Genomic DNA, 17143 nt, shown 5'->3' with positions numbered 1-17143 from the left:
TTAGCTCGTCAATTACAGGAATGTCAGGTGCGTTTTCTTTATTTTTTAATTTTTAATTTTAAATTTTAAATTTATTTTTAATTTTTTATTTTGATAATCATTTTTAAAAAAATTAAAAACGCGTTCTCTATCTTATTTTGAAAAACTATTTTTTTAAACAAAAAATTAAAAAAACGCATTCTCTTTAAAATTTTAAAAATATTTTTTTAATTATATTTTATTTAATAAATTTGATTATTAAGTAAATTATAAATATTTAATGTTAATATATTATTAAAAATATATATATTTTAACGTTAATAAATTTTATAATATTTTTTTATTAAAATTATAAAATATAAATAAATAAATATGTTTTGAGTTTTAAGTTTGTTTTAAATGAAAACGCTTAAAATAATTTTTTTTTATAATTTTTTTTTATTTTTAAAAATAATAAAAAAAACATATTTTTATAGTTTTAAAAAATTAAAAATTAAAAATAACTTAAAAATAATAAAGAGAACAAGCTTAATTTTTGAATCATCGATCCTCCGCGTCCAAGTATGATGGTCTAATTCCAAGCCTGACTTTTCAGAAGAGTTCTTCCTTCTTTGAGTATCCCATGCATATATTTCTATTTGCTTCCCAGTTCTTCTTAGTATCTTCCGAAAGGTCCAAGCAGCAATATATTATTATTATTATATCCATATGGCATCACAAGGTCGTTAACACCAATCCCAAGTATATATATTTAAAAACTTGAGGACCAAACCTCTAGCGCGCTATTAATTTAATTCGCCACACGTATTACGTATTTGTCAGCCAAAACTAATTCACTTGATCAGCCTCCTACAACTACCCCAATATATAAAATTTTCCATTATTAACCTCCCTCCGTGTTTCTTTTATGTTTGACGTCAATTATCTGCTTTTGAAGCGTCTCCCTCAAGCCTCCCTCCGTGTATTTAATTTGACTCTTTGTGTGAAGGTGTGAAAAGTGTTTTGCTCTCTCTGGCTAAAGTGGCTTTTAGTGTTTTTGTGAGCGAAAAATTTTCATGGTTGCTAGAATTTTAGAGATCGATGATTGTACATAAGCAAAAAATAAAAATAAAAAAAAATTCTAGAGATGAAATTTGATGATGAAATAAGGAGCTCATTACCATGTACGATTTTGTCTCTATATACATATTTACAAGAATCGACGAGGTTGCCAGGTTTGTTCTTGCAATTTATTCTTCAAATTAGTATAGTAAATAAGAAATAAAGTATACTAAATACTTAAAAGTTTCATGGTTTACTTATATAAGTTTCATGCCTTTATATAAATAAGTGGACTGAGATATTTGAAATTATCATTTTTGAAAATTTCAAATTTAATGATTCTAAATTATAAAAAAAATATATTTCTCGTATCAAATAAAAATATAGATGAGATGAATATATCAAATTTCTTATATATAAAATGAGTGAAGAGAAGATAATATTGATCCCTAATTATTTAAAGAAAAAAATAAAATAAATAGAGATATTAAATTTGTAGAGAGATTAGATATTTAAATGTTTAGAACTAGCTAGCTAGGCTAACTTGAGATGATCTCCTCTATTTTGTGAAATTATAAATATATATCTCCCTCATCATTAAAAATAAGAAAACTTAGGTTACGTTTTCTTTATTGTTTTTAAGTCATTTTTAGTTTTCAATTTTCTAAAATAATGAAAACACGTTCTCTTTGTTGTTTTTAAAAATGCATTTTTTAAAATAAAAAAAAATTTGTGAAAACTTAAAACAACAAAAAGTTATTTTGAGTGTTTTCATCCAAAATAAACTCAAAACTTAAAACTCAAAATATATTTATTTATTTATTTATTCATATTTTATTATTGTAATAGGAAAAAATATTATAAAATTTATTAACTTTAAAATGTATATATATTTTTAATAATATATTAACATTAAATATTTATAATTTACTTAATAATCAAATTTATTGAATAAAATATCATTAAAAAAATATTTTTAAAATTTCAAAGAGAACATGTTTTCTAATTTTTTGTTTTGAAAAATAGTTTTTCAAAATGACAAAGAGAACGCATTTTCAATTTTCTAAAAATAGACTACCAAAACAGAAAATTGAAAATAAATTCAAAACTCAAAACTGAAAATTAAAAAGTAAAGAGAACGCACCCTTAGGTTGTGTTCTCTTTGTTGTTTTTAAGTCATTTTTAGTTTTTAATTTTTTAAAATAATGAAAACGCGTTCTCTTTACTGTTTTTAAAAATGCATTTTTGAAAACAAAAAAAAATATAAAGAAAACTCAAAACAACAAAAAGTTGTTTTGAGTGTTTTCATCCAAAACAAAGTCAAAACTCAAAACACATTTATTTATTTATTTATTCATATTTTATGATTATAATGAAAAAAAATATTACAAAATTCATTAACTTTAAAATTAGATTTTTTTAATAATGTATAAATATTAAATATTTTTAATTTACTGAATAATCAAATTTATTGAATAAAATATCATTAAAAAATTATTTTTAAAATTTTAAAAAAAACGTGTTTTCTAATTTTCTGTTTTGAGAAATAGTTTTTTAAAATGATAAAGAGAACGCGTTTTCAATTTTCTAAAAACAGACTACCAAAATAGAAAATTGAAAATGAATTCAAAACTTAAAACTGAAAAACAAAGAGAACGCAATCTTAGTTTTATAAAAAAAAAAAATAGAAAAGAAAAAGGCGATAGAGAAAGAGAGAGCGAAAGGAAATTAAGGAGAGAAAAAGGCCCTAAGTTTAGTGGTGACCAATGAACTCAACAAGGTTGGGTTCTCAAAACTCAGCCATGGCTATGAATTGATAGAGGAGAGAGGGAGGGGGGAGCCAATATAAATACCTTCAATTAATTAGCCTAACCTTGTAAGAGAGGTATTTTACCCTCAAAAGTTTTATATTTTATATAGACAAATCATTATTATTATTCTTATTATTATTATTATTATTATTATTATTATTTTCTAACAGAGAATCTCGAGTATATTATATTGTTATATGGTTGTTTTCTTTTCTTTTCTTTTTTGGTAAAACAAAATCATATTAATAGAGGACAGCTAGTGATAGGCATTACAAATCAAAGATTCTGGGGGCTGAAAATCCAAGAATCCACCCAAAAACAAAATCCAACAACCATAATTTTTAATCAATCCTGATACAAACTAGAAGATTCTGATACTCATTTGAAAAAAAAAAAAAAAAAAAGTCAAAGGACAACAAATTTGGACAATTCACCCATAAACTAATTACTAAGACATCACAAAAACATATCAGAACTTTTAATTAATTAAGCTCAGAAGACGGATTATCTGACTAAGGGTCGACGATTATCCAACAAGCTGAAGACACCTTTTATTCCAATAAACAATCCCTTTGACCAAGTGAAAATTCAGTCTGGAAACCATATATTATACTCTAAGAAATGGAGATATTTTGTACGAATATGAGCAAATAGACCCATGCATGATGGCGAGTGGAAACTTTTTAATTCCTAAAAACTTTACTTGACATGTCTATGGGAATCACTTGATGAATGTTTTCCCGTGGAAGTAGCCAATAATGACCTAATTAAACTCAACTCTGCAAGGGAGGCTTATATATATGTATATAGTATTATAGAAAGTTGATGCTTTTTGGTTTAGACCATTGAAATATTGAAGCAACCATCCTCATCTTGTATCAACTGTACGTACGGAAAGGAATGTTTCATTTACACCTTCAAGTGAAGCAACCTATTATTGCTTCCACGCCATTTTATCAAATACGTACCCTGTCTATTTATACATATATAAATATACAAATTAATTAAAAGCACCAATTGTGGGTTGCAATACGTTGTGTTCAGGCAATGTTTGCATTACATTGTTAGCAATTATCTAACTGAAAATTTTGCATCAATTACAAAATAAGATTATTATATGATGAAACAAACCATTTAAAAAATCAAAACCGAAATCACTCAAATTTAACTCTCTCTGGTAGGATGTCTACTTTCAGAGAAAGATCAAGAATATCCACTATATGAGAATAGATTTACAGAAGAAAAAAAAAATTTCTCTCAAACCAAAACTTTAATATATATATATATATATAATTGATATGTTGCCCGAAGGAGCCCCACCCCAACACTCTCTCCCTGCGTGCGACGCTCCACCCCGTGATGGGATCCGTGTCGGGGACGTGGATAACAGATCAGTTCTCTGTCTCTCTATATACATATATATATATTCAATAACATGAGCTTTTAATATATACACCCACACATATAAACAAAATAATATGACATTAATTATATAGAGTATTACATACATCCCAAATCACCTAGGAATTATATTCCCCTTTACTTTAGATTGTGTACAAATTGAAGATAAACTCAACACGAATAACACACACACAAGAAAAGAAAAGAAAAATTGATCAGTGAAATGATTGTATAAGGTATATTTTTGTAATTATCAATCACGTTGATAAAAAAAAAAATTCTAACAAACAACAATTAGGTACATATAGTTAATTTTCTATATGACATTACCCACAAATTACCTAGAGATGTGGTGTTTTTTTCGTTTTTTGTTAAGTATGGATATGAAGTACTAAATGGTAGTCTCGGAGAAGACTTTAACCCTAGCTATCAGTCGATTCAGTTGAAAAAAGAAAATGTAATAGTTCACAAAGCATCATTAATGTGCATATATATTTATATTTTGATATATGGATACCATGAAACCTGAAAATTTCTAATAGCCACCAATTGCTTTCCCCGACTTTTACGAAACATCACGTGAAGGGCTTACTCTGTGGGTGGACGATGATACAACGGTCGCTTTGTGAACAGTCAAAAGTCTCCAGGATGTGGCGGTTGGTAATCTCCATGTTCATGTTCTGCCAAGTGTCCTTCCCTTGTTGATCGATTCTTTATGGATATGCATGCATTTGAGGAGTTCTCATCATATGGGTGACAATTATTGGTTCCAAAATTCTACATCACAACTAATTTTGCACAAGTCAATTATGGCATGTTTGTTGCAGCTTAAAAGTTATAATTTTTAGTTTCTAGTTTCAAAAAAATGGGAATATAATATTTGTTTTAACTTGTAGAATTTTAGCTTATAATTTCTATTAGTTTTTAGAAGGGGTAAAAGTTGACTTTTTTAAAATTGGGTATCCTAACTTCTATAATTTCTAATTAAACAATTATATTTTTATGACAATTTTGTCCCTATTTTTAACAAAGAATTACTCTTCTATCCATGCAATCAAGGGTCTCTCTTCTCCACAACCATCTTCATTTTCAGATCTCTTCTTCTCTCTCACCATCTCATTTTCTCTCTATACACTAATTAATTTTTTTATAACACTTGAAACTTATACATATACACTAATTAATTTTTAAATTATTATTCTATAACTATTAAGGGTATTATGGATAATTATACAAAAATAAGTTATTTTACAGTTTATGGTATCAAACACCACGACTGTTTAACTACAACTTCTGAGAAGTTACAACAAATAAGTTCACAACTTATTCTAAGATTTAGAAGTTATAATCTGAGAAATTAAAAGTTATAATTTCTCAAATTAAACTGCAATAAACGGGGCCTATATCTCTTATCATGTTTAAAAATTTTACTAAAATTCTTTTAATCTTATTTTCCCCATGTCTTTTGCTACAAAATGTATATATATTCCATTCAATCCTCATAGGTGCTTTTATCATTTATTTTTTACATATTTAAATTAATTTAATTGTGTCTCTCACATTTTGTCTTCAATAAAAACTACTATATATCACCTTTATCACTCATAATCTTATTTCTTATTTTCATTTCATTTTAGTTATACTCATATATTTTCTTTTTTTTTTTAAGTCTGCATAAATATTTTACATGTTAATAATTAACTGTTTATTATTTTTGTCATACAACGAATGTGGTCTTATAACAGTTCAAAAATTATATTCTTTAAAATTTATTCATAAAATAAAAGGAAAATAATGTCATAAATTAATGAGAATTTTTTTTGGTAAATAACTATTACAAACAAACAGAAATAGCAAATCTCCACACACACACACTGTCAAAATCGACTCTGATGAAATAAAAACATAAACGAAACAAGAGGTAGAAGATTTATAGTGGTTCACCCCAAAACAAGGGCTACGTCCACTTGAGCTCCGGTGAGAAGAGCTCACTTCACTAATATTTTCAATCCGATTACAATGAAATCGAAACCTAAAAACAACCTTGGTTTTCTATACAAAAACGCTCAAAATCACTAACAGATTAAGAGCTTACATTCAATCAAGACAAAAAATCAGAGAACACGAAAGGGAAAACGAACTGTACAACATTTACAGAGAGAGAAAAGAGGGAGAGACAAAATGAAGAAACCCTAAATGACGACCACCTCAGCACCCCTCTGTTCTTTCGTCTTTTCCTTCTCCGAATCATCAATCTCGAGGCACGATAAATAAGGCGATTGAATGGTTGGGATTGCACACAATAAAGCAACACATACAACCTAGATGAGATCGTGCAAAAGGGATGGCTGCAGGCAATACGACAAAAGCCAAAAGCCAAGGGCTTGGCCTGGCCCAAAGGTGGCTGCAAAATTGGCCCTCCAGTGGGTGCCCAAAGGGCAGCCCACGGTTGCCAAATTGCCCCCCCAATCCTATGGGCCACATTTGATGTTTCACAGAAAAATATAACAAACTCCACCTTGAAACATCAAATGACTAAGTAATCAGACAGAAAAATATAAGTGCAGCATGCTACAATTCTCACATTCACAGCTCTAGATGACTAAAATACTTTAGCCATCATCAATATGCAACAAATTCAAGCAATGCTTGAATTTAGTTGCAGTTAATACCTTGGTGCCCATGTCGGCAGGATTGTTGGCTGTAGAAACTTTCTGGATGCCCACAGTTCCATTGGCAATCATTTCCCTTACATAATGATACTTCACATCCACATGTTTGGTTCGATCATGATACACTGGATTTTTGGACAAGTGGATGGCACTTTGGCTATCCAAGAAAACCACCACTTTGCTTTGAAGCAAGTGTATTTCCTTGAGAATACCTTGGAGCCATATGGCTTCCTTGAAGGCATTTGTTACAGCCACATACTTTGCCTCAGTAGAGGACAAAGCTACAAGTGGCTGCAACTAAGACTTCCAACTGATGCAGTTTCCACCCAAGGTAAAATAGTAGGCAGTGGTGGATTTTCTGGAGTCTCTATCTCCTGCAAAATCAGAGTCAACATATCCAACAAGATCAAGTGTATCAAATCTTTTCTTAAAATTTAAACCAATGCAAACAGTGCCATTTATGTACCTAAGCAAATGTTTTAAGGCATCCCAATGAATTTTTTCAGGGTTAGACATGTATCGACTAAGTAATGAAATTGAATATGCAAGGTCTGGCCTAATACTTATCATTGAATACATAATTGTTCCAATTACATTTGCATAAGGGACATTTTCCATTTCTATTATTTTAGAATTGGACGTGGGACACTGTAATTTAGATAGAATAAAGTGTCCAGCCAATGGAACTATAACAGTTTTACAGTTTTGCATTCCAAATTTATGAACAGCTTTTACCAAATAATCATGCTGATGTATCTTAAGGCTATTGTTGCTTCTATTTCTCTCAATTTTCATTCCTAATATTTTCTTAGCATGGCCTAAGTCTTTCATATCAAAGGCTGTGTTTAACATAGATTTTAACTCCTTAATCTTTGACTTAGACTTGCTAATAAGTAGGATATCATCTACATACAACAGTAGATAAACAAGAATATCAATGAGCATGAAATAGAAGCAGTTGTCATATTGACTTCTAACAAAATCAGCCCCTAGAACAAAATTATCAAATTTTTTGTACCATTGTCTTGGGGCCTGTTTTAAGCCATACAAAGATTTTTTTAGCAAATAGACATGATCATATTTTTCAGACACAACATAACCATTGGGCTGAACCATGTAAATGTGTTTATCAAGGACTCCATGTAAAAATGCAGTTTTAACATCTAACTGTTTAAGTTCTAAATCAAATTGAACTACAACTGAAAGCATCATGCGGATTGTCTTAAATTTAACAACATGAGAGAAAATTTCAGTATAATCTATCCCTTCCCTTTGAGTAAACCCCTTAGCTACTAATCTTGCTTTATATCTAATAGGGTCATTAGAAGGCATACCTTCCATGGCTTGCTGCCAATTTTTACTTTTCTTTGAGCTGACAGCCTCCTCATATGAGGAAGGCTCACTGCTCCTCATTTCAATACCTGCCATTAGGGCACAAAACACTAAATCTGAGAAAGCATACCTAGCAGGTGGCCTTATAGACCTCCTGCTTCTATCTCGGGCAAGTTGATAGTTACCAAGATCTTGTTGAGGTGAGTCATGATACTCCATCTCAATCTCAGTTTCACCATTTTGTTCCTCATGATCAGATTCGTGATCAGAGGTCTGGTCTAGGTTTGATATAGGTGAAGGATCACCTTCAGGTAGAGGTTCTGGTATAACTGGAGCATTAGGAGGGTTATCATTTATAACTTGGTGCTCCACCTCTATTTGGGTTCCTCCTAAGCGGATAAAATTATCTATGTCATTATGTTGATTGGATTTATCAGTTTTAGATAATTTGCAAGGGAAGACTGATTCATTGAATATAACATCTCGGCTGATGATAATTTTTACACCCTTAGATTGTCTTTCCCATAACCTATATCCCTTAGTTCCTTCCTGATACCCAACAAAAACACACTTAGTAGATCTAGGTTCCAGTTTGCCTTCTGACTGATGAGCATAAGCTTCACAGCCAAAAGTTCTTAAGTAGTTGAAGTTTAATTTCCTTCCAGTCCACTTTTCTTTAGGACATTTAAAATTAATGGCAGTTGAGGGACTTCTATTTACTAGATGTGAAGCTGTTGTTAAGGCCTCTCCCCAAAAGGATTTAGGCAAACCAGATGTGAACAAAAGGCACCTCACTTTTTCAAGGAGGGTTCGGTTCATCCTTTCAGCCACCCCATTTTGTTGGGGTGTGTTCCTAACAGTCTTATGCCTATTTATTCCTTGGGAGTTACAATATTCATCAAACTTTTTATTACAGAATTCTAACCCATTGTCTGTTCTAAGAGTTTTGATTTTCCTATCAGCTTGGTTTTCTATTAAGATCTTCCAAGTTTTGAACTTCTCTAATGTTTGATCTTTAGTTTTTAACAGAAAAACCCACACCTTCCTAGTAAAATCATCAATGATAGAGAGAAAATACATGTTGCCGCCATGAGTGGGAACTTGGGAAGGTCCCCAGAGATCTGCATGTAAGTACTCAAGGCATGCCTTCACTAGGTGAGTCCCCTTATGGAAACTCATCCTGTGTTGCTTGCCTAGCACACATGGTTCACAAAAACCTAGGGTCTCAGCAGACACTGGACTAAGGTATCCTTGGTTTGACAGTGCCTGCAAACCTTTCAGGCTCATGTGACCAAGCCTCAAGTTCCATAGATCTGTCTTATCAGTATTAACATAGCATGCAGAGTTTGATATAACAGAGGAGTGAAAGCAACCATTTAAAACATATAAGCCATTTTTCTTTAAACCGATTAGGATTAACTCATTTCCTTTAAAAACATTCATAGAACCATTTTCATATATGTATGAGAATCCTAACTCATCAAGAGTACCGAGAGAGATTAAATTTCTTTTAAGGCCTGGTACATTTCATACATTAGTGAGTGTTCTAACTTTGTTGTCATGTAATGTAACGACCCGCTCCCACTTACGGGCGCCACCGGTAAATAATCGACCAGATTACTCACCCGACAATCACAACTGAAGGGTTGGACTATGTTTCAATAGGAAATGCCCTATGTGGGAACTAGGCTTCGTCCTTCCCTTCGCTCCACTCAGGAATCGGTCCCAACTCAAATAAGAAAAATCCAGCGGACCAAGACCCGAAACTCGAGTGAGCTTCACCTCTCTTCAGCTCACCCCATAGCAAGCCAGAGGTGACCCAGGCACAAAGCTAGCATACAAACACTTCGCTGAGTATTGGGGATTTATGAGAACATACCTTGCTGATCTTGACTCGGTCCGAAACTTGGCTTTACCGACTATACCACATTCAACAAGCAATCTCACAACCATCTATCACACTACGATGATTCCAACAATTAAATACATCTAGTGCTCAATATCATTTACATTCAATTACATGAATACATATAAAAATTACATGAGATTACACAACAACACATCTCAGGTAACAAGCTAATTGCCACAACAACCTCCCGGCACCATCCATGCTTGCATCTGGACTTGCATCATCTACACATGAGGTAAAACCTCATGAGTTATAAAGACTCAGTAAGGGTGTAATGCATGTAAATATGAGTATAATCATGTTTATGTATGCCAAATGCATGCAAATGAGGCTAGGCTCACACATCCTCACAGCTCACTAAGGTTTGAGGCATCAACCTATCAGCCCCCACCATTAGTCCTCCATATGGCCACAGGTCCACTAGTTCTTGCATCACACAAGATATAACCACTACATGCCAGTGCAACATAAAAACATTATCGAGCATATTTACCAACTTGCAAGGACACCTCTACATAGGGCCGTCCCTTACCTGGCTCGAAGCCTTATCTCTGCCTCGGCGAGAACGCCAGCCCGAACTCCGAGCTCTTCTAGGATTATCGCCTTCCTGGTCGAACCTAGAGGCAAACACACAAAAACCTAATAACATCAGGCATTAATCCCAAGCCTATGGTTTTTGCCACACCACAACGCCACTCATCGACAAATTTCCAAACAACCCCAACTGAGAGTTTAAACCAATCAACACTTCACATTTATCACTATCTCAAATAAGGGAAATTAACTCGAAAAGTAATTATAAATTTACCTCGACTAATTTGAAGGAGAAATCCAAAAATGCCTACTCCGATGATGCCTCCTGAGCCGCCACTTCGCACCTAAAATCCTGATTTCAAGCTTCTAACACGCTCCTCGTGTCTTAAATTAATTTCCAGACTTTTCTCCAATTTTTCTGGAATTTTTCGGGATTTTTCCTTATTTTCCCTTATTTTCCAGAATTTTCATTTTTTTTCTTTTTCTTTTTATTTGTCCTCTCCTTCTCACTGTTCTTCTTCTTCGGTTCTTCTTCTTCCTGCATCTCGAGCGTGAGCAAGGCCCCCTCCCACCTGGCCTTCCCGGCTGAGGCTCCTACTAGCAACGCCTTGGCCAGCCATTGCCGACCGCACCATGCCATCGTCGACCGACCACCTCCGCCGCGAGCACCGCAACCCGCGCCTCACGCACTTGCTGTGTGCAACCAGTCCCGCTGCAACCAGCGGCAACTTCCGGCCACTGAGGCTTCCAACGCCACCACTGGAGCTTCTTCACGCTGCCGGAACCACCGCTCCACGTTGCTGCTGCGTCGCCAACCTCCCTCGCGACCATCGACCTTCGTCGCTGCTGGCCATGGCGGTTGCTACTCCAGCATTCGGCTGCCACGCTTGTTGCAGCTACTTCAAGCCACCACCAGCCGTCGCTTCAGGCCGGCCTTCGACCTTCTCTCTCGGCTAAACTCAGCCTCCCACGAGCTCTCCTCTACAAGCCGCTGCTACTCCACCCGGAACCAGCCCTGGCCTGCTGCAACTAGCTTCCATGATCGGCTATGGCAGCCGTTGCCATGGCCGATCGGCCCTCACACTCTTAAACTCTCTATCTCTCACTCTCGGTTGCTCTCCCGAGCGATCTCACGAAGGCTCTTGGCCCTCACTCTCCTTCTCTCTCTCTCTCTCTCTCTCTCTCTCTTATTTGATTTCAAATTTTGAAAATGTCAGCAAGCCCGCGGCTCTGCCTATATATATACCCACGCCTATATATATATACTTATATATATAAAGTTTTTAATCCCCCTATTTTATCATAATTCCTCTTAAAGAATATAAAATTACACTTAGGGATTTTTATAAATAGCACTTGGACTCTCCAAAGACTTTAAATTATACCACCAAGCTACACTAAATCTCGATTTATCAAAATTTAATAGTCGACCGCTACTCGGGAATACCGACCTCGTCCCTGCGCCTGCACGGGACCTTTATTCGACCCGAAAACACTCAAGGGTTGCCTTACTCAGAAAATCGAACCACCCCTAGGCTCCCCTTAGCTTCCAGGAGGTCCCCTCCGACTATTCCATATTGGCACCCACTCCGGCTTATACAAAATTTATTTCAAAAATTATTCCCGATCGGACTGCTTTCAGGGCCATTATCTTCATCCCGAGATGCTCATCAATCTCTTATCCTCTTCCCTAGACATCCAAGTCCCGAGGCACTCCCTGCCGCCGACTCGACAAACCTTAATAATTAATTACTCGAAACCGACTCTTAGGCTTCCCGGACCACCCGAGGTCCTGTCCAAAATAATCAAAATTATTTATTTTCAATACCATGTAATACCGAGTATTACATGTAACTTAAGAGTTATGTCACCTTTACCCTGAACACTACATGAATGGTTGTTTCCCATATATACTATTCCACTTTCTCTGTTATCAAAATTATGAAACCAGTCAATGTTAGGGCACATATGAAAAGAACAGCCAGAGTCCATAATCTATTCATTTTTAACAATATTAACATATATATTAAGCACCTCAACTAAACAATTAGAACTACTAGCTGCTACTGTTACATTGCCCCCTTGCTTTTGTTTTTTCAAAAAATCATAACAGTATTTCTTTATATGTCCCTCTTTCCCACAGTGGTAACACTTCCATTTTTGTTTTTGTTTTCCCTTCTTATCTTTTTTTTTTTCCCTTATGCCCTGATCCATTAAGTTGTTCAGTATTCACAGTATAATTTCTTTTATCAACATTTCCTTTTATAAACAGATTGTTGTCCGTTTTCTTAGATGTGCTAAGTTCTAGTTCTCTAGCCTTTATTCCAGAAATAACAAGTTCCATACTAGGGACTATACCAGTATAACGTAAAGCATGCCTCACTACATCATAATCATCAGGTAGAGAGTTTAACAAAATCATGGCTTCACTAGTATCACCTAAAGCCTGATCAGTACCTCTTAGTAACAAAGTGAGTTTAGTAAATTCATCTATGTTTTCATCCATAGATTTAGAGGTATTCATCTTAAAGTTAAACAACATGCCATTTAAATAAATCAAATTTGGAGCAAACATAACAGAATATAGAGATTCTAATCTATTCCAAAGATCAAGGGGTAGAGATATACCGTCAACCTTACGGATTACAAAATCACCGAGATGAAGAAATATCAGATTAAATGCCTCTTCTCTGATTTCATCAGTACGAGCCAGCTGCTCAGGTGACCATTTTCGGTCATCTGGCTCAAGTGCTATAAGCACTTTGTGATGAGAGAGAAAAACCCTTATCTTCTTTTTCCAACTTTCGAAATCCCCCTTTCCATCGAATGTACCGATTTCAAATTGGGTTGTTGTTATTTTCGTGTTGCACGAAAAATGCCCCAAAAATAAACCCTAGATTACTAACTGAGACCTGTATAGCAAACTCCTGCTGACAGGGTCTCTTTAGTAAACCCTAGAATTTTTAAAAAAACAACACCGACACAGAGAAGAGAAAGGAAACCCTAGATTTCTAAAAATTGAACACGATTTTGACCCAAAACTTTTGATATGAAACCAAAGGCTCTGATACCACTGTTACAAACAAACAGAGATAGCAAATCTCCACACACACACACTGTCAAAATCGACTCTGATGAAATAAAGACATAAACGAAACAAGAGGCAGAAGATTTATAGTGGTTCACCCCAAAACATGGGCTATATCTACTTGAGCTCCGGTGAGAAGAGCTCACTCCACTAATATTTTCAATCCGATTACAATGAAATCGAAACCCAAAAACAACCCTAATTTCTATACAAAAACGCTCAGAATCACTAACAGATTAAGAGCTTACATTCAATCAGGACAAAAAACCAGAGAACACGAAAGGGAAGACGAACTGTACAACATTTACAGAGAGAAAACAGAGGGAGAGACAAAATGAAGAAACCCTAAATGACGACCACCTCAGCACCCCTCTGTTCTTTCATCTTTTCCTTCTCCGAATCATCAATCTTGAGGCGCGATAAATAAGGCGATTGAATGGTTGGGATTGCACACAATAAATCAGCACAGACAGCCTAGATGAGATCGTGTAAAAGGGATGGCTGCAGGCAATACGACAAAAGCCAAAAGCCAAGGGCTTGGGCTAGCCCAAAGGTGGCTGCAAAATTGGCCCTCCAGTGGGTGCCCAAAGGGCAGCCCACGATTGCCAAGTTGCCCTCCCAATCCTATGGGCCACATTTGATATTTCATAGAAAAATATAACATTAACTTAATGAGAAATTTTGAAATAGAAAAATGACAACATTTTATATAATTTTATAAAAAATAAATCTATTTAAGCCCCTCGGCTTGGGTACTAATAGTTCCTAATAATGTATTTGGTAATAAGGGTTTAAATTTCTTTATGGCATCTTTGAATCAGTAGAATGAAAATAGATCATGGAAATGAAAATATAAATTAATAATTTTTTCATTCAATTGTCATATTTAGTTAAGGGAGTATTAAAATGAATATTTTATTCTATTATTATGTTTTTTATTTTAGAATTTGGATAAAATTAATAAAAAATAATTGTATGAAAAAGAATGCTCTCATATTAAAAGATAATAAAATATTATTTTTATTTTTGTGGTGCTAATAAAATATTTTTTGGGCGTAATAACATTATTTTTAGTTTTTGGATGTTATTAAAGAAATTATTTTTTTGGCAGTTAAATGAAATATTATTTTTTTAGTGTTAACAATATTTATTTTATTTTCTAAAGATACTTGTCATTTAAAATAAAATAAAAGATAAGAAAATGATTGTGCAATTATTAACAAAATGAAATTGGGATTACATCAATTGTTTGGAATAAGTGACCTTTTATGATGCACGAAAATGTCTCGGGATATTGTTTTGACATTTTTGAAATATTGTTTTGTACCAAAATGTTGAGAAATAGCAAAAAAATATTTATACGTCATTTCTACAATTTCAAAAATGTTTTGGGTCGCTTCTTAATATTAGAAAAATATTGAAAATACGTTTCTAATTTGGAAACACATTTCCATCTAGAAAGAGGTTAGCAACGAATTTTATTTTGTATCTAACTAGGTTAGAGACAAAAAAAAAAAATTGTCTCTCTAATTCAAAAATTTTAAGCCTAAATTGAATATTCTTTTTCTTCTTCATTTTGCAAAAACCCAAAACAAAAGTCCCGTCGCCGCCGTCTTCCTTCCTTTTTTCTCAAGTCTCGATCTCATCCCTATATGAGAAGACAAAAATGTGGAATGTAAGTGGAGATGAATTTGAGAGTATGAAAAATGTGAGTGTTTTTGAGTATGTTAATATTTTCACAAATGAACCAAAGTTAGAGACCATATTCTTTAATGAAGATGGCAATGAAAAATCATAATTAAAAAAAAAGAATAATAAAGTGGAGGAACTTTTATACATTGTTGTTGTTGAGCCAATTTACTCGTATTAATTAAGTTTTGATAATTAACAAAAAGAGAATTTTTAATATATAAATTATAGTATTTTTGGTGATTAACAAAAAGAGTATTTTTTTTAATATATTAAATATAGTATATAATTATTTTTGATTAATTTATAAAATATTTTTTCATACTATATGTATTACCAAAAATATTATTTTATATTGAGAATACTTTTATATAATTTTTAAATTAATTTATAAAATATTTTTCATAGTATATGTATTACTAAAAATATTATTTTCTATTAAAAATATTTTTAAGATCCTTTTATTAAATATATTTTTATAACATATGTATTATCAAAAATATTATTTTTTATTAAAAATATTTTAGATTAATTTATAAAATATTATATAACAAAAAGAATTTAACAAATTAGACACATGCCTCATGTCTTGATCCCTATCCCTCTAGTAAATCTCAAGCCTTTCCTTATCAGTTGATCTACAAGCTCTTTTGATTATTTGGGTGTACACATTAATTTTAATTTATACTAAGTTTTCCTACTATAACGGTCAGATTTTTGACCGCTGAAAAAGTGTCCAAAATGACTATAAATACCCCTTAAACTCATTTTTTGAGTATCTAAGTGCTTCCATTGCATATCCAAAGTACCCAAAAGCTCTCAAACGTTCTGAAGCAAAGCATCCAAGTAATTTGAGGCTCTCGAAGTATTATTATACATCCACCGAAGAGCCACAAGGTAAGAGGAAAAAAGTTTTTAAGTCTTCTATGACAAATCCGAATTTCTCCATTTGAGGTTACAAATTTATTCATTTATTTAAATATTAATATCTTGTATAATTTGTTCCTAATTGCTTATTTGTGTCCAATTGTGGACAAATTATTTGTAACATTTAAATTTTGTATAGGTTTCCTAAAACTATTAAAATCTAGGTGAATCTAGATTCCAAGGTAAGTTAGGAAGAAAACCTTGGTGTAGTAGTTGCCTAGAACTCATTGTAATTTAGGTGTGTATCTAGTTTTCAAGATGAGTTGATATGAAAATCTTGGTGATTTTGATTTAATGGAACCCCAAGTGTGGTTAGATTTGGGGAGAGTAGATTAGGTGCGTGTTAAAATACCAAATCACTAAAAATTGTGTTGTGTCTCATATTATTTATTCTTGTTATATTTTTATGGTTTGCATTAATTATTAATCTCAAATATAATTTATTATATTTATCAAATATATATTATTAAATAATTATTAATCAAGAATATTTATTGAAAGAGAAAAAAATTTTAAACACTTAATTCACCCCCTCTTTACTAGCCAAGGGACTAACAGTTGTATATTGATTTTTTAAATTTATTACTTGTTTTTAATTAGTAAATCATGATTCATGAATGATAGAACTTATGTTTATATTTAATTGATTATATTATGAAATTTATATTTATTTTTAGATTAAATAACTAATTTTTATAATTTTTTATATAAAAAATATATTTACAAAAATACCCTTATATTTTTTTTTACGAGCTTTCAT

General features: G+C 32.7%; 2 protein-coding genes across 2 annotated transcripts in view; one reads left to right on the top strand and one right to left on the bottom strand.

Annotated features, from left to right (window-relative positions):
- Positions 1 to 17143, bottom strand: part of LOC127809537 (pectinesterase-like) — a 141705-nt gene that overhangs the window by 2811 nt on the left and 121751 nt on the right. The window lies entirely within an intron of this gene.
- LOC127809538 (phosphoglucomutase, cytoplasmic) overlaps positions 1 to 17143 on the top strand; it is a 90275-nt gene that overhangs the window by 25039 nt on the left and 48093 nt on the right. The window lies entirely within an intron of this gene.

The sequence above is a fragment of the Diospyros lotus genome, chromosome 9 (assembly GCF_014633365.1).
Source record: "Diospyros lotus cultivar Yz01 chromosome 9, ASM1463336v1, whole genome shotgun sequence".
NCBI classification, from domain to species: Eukaryota; Viridiplantae; Streptophyta; class Magnoliopsida; order Ericales; family Ebenaceae; genus Diospyros; species Diospyros lotus.
This window is presented reverse-complemented; position numbering and strand designations above follow the sequence as displayed.